The sequence below is a fragment of the Denticeps clupeoides genome, chromosome 4, assembly GCF_900700375.1.
Source record: "Denticeps clupeoides chromosome 4, fDenClu1.1, whole genome shotgun sequence".
Lineage (NCBI taxonomy): Eukaryota > Metazoa > Chordata > Actinopteri > Clupeiformes > Denticipitidae > Denticeps > Denticeps clupeoides.
This window is the reverse complement of record NC_041710.1, coordinates 31377792-31378785: the sequence shown is the minus strand read 5'-3', so window position 1 is coordinate 31378785 and position 994 is coordinate 31377792.

Here is a 994-nt window from a genome sequence, read left to right as displayed (position 1 = left end):
GATGGCAGCACTGCTGACCTGTACGTCCCTCCGAATGAGTCTTATTTAGCAGTGAATGGAGTAAATACTGATTATAGGCTGTTATATTATCAGTGGATCTGCAGCGCTGTCTCGGGTGGTCTTCTCTCCTCGGACCCTCCTGGCATAAAATTAGCTAATGCAAATCCTTTGATGCCAAACTGACTGCTTAATCAATCTCTCTCTCTCTCTCTCTCGCTCGCTCTCTCTCCAGCCTGTGTGCTTCGGGAAACATTTATTGTCCATAAAGTGCTGTAAATGAAACGAGGGAAAGGCTCCACGAGAACAGAACGATTCTCATTTTGTTCTGTTTTTCATCCGACTTTGTGCAGATTTTGCTGTTTTAAGTGAGCGGCCCATCTTGGGATGAGCAAACATTGATTTTGCTAAGCCATGAGAATTGCATGAGTCTCCCGCTGACCCTCGGATGGTTTTATTTCATCCGTCCTCTCTGGGAGATGTAACTTTTCGCTATGAAATTTGGTTGGTTGCTGTTTACCACACGACTCTTGCATATGAAGTCGTCTGAAAGCCTCGGCGAATCCGCACGCACGCTGAGGTTGGATCAGATTCACCGGGCCATTACAGAGGGCAGTGGTGGCCTGGCAGGTAAGGAAGCGGAAAATTGCCGGTTCAAATCCTGAACTGCCACGATGCCACTGAGCAAGGTGCCGTCACCACACACTGCTCCCCGGAGGCCTTTCGTGGCCGCCCACTGCTCACTGAGGGTGACGGGATTAATGCAGAGGACACGTGTCACGTGGGTGTCACCGCGTGCTGTGAAGCGCCCGCTTTCAGACTTATGCTGAGGATGCTGTGTTGTTGTGCTGGTGAAGCAGTGGTAACGTTGCCGTGACGTTGTGGCGATAACACTGATGGTGAAATTTGAAAACGGATCATCTGCCGTGGCCCAGTGGCAAGTCGGTGAGGCCTGATCTTCTGCAGCATTCCAGTCATTTGCTGATTTATGACGGAG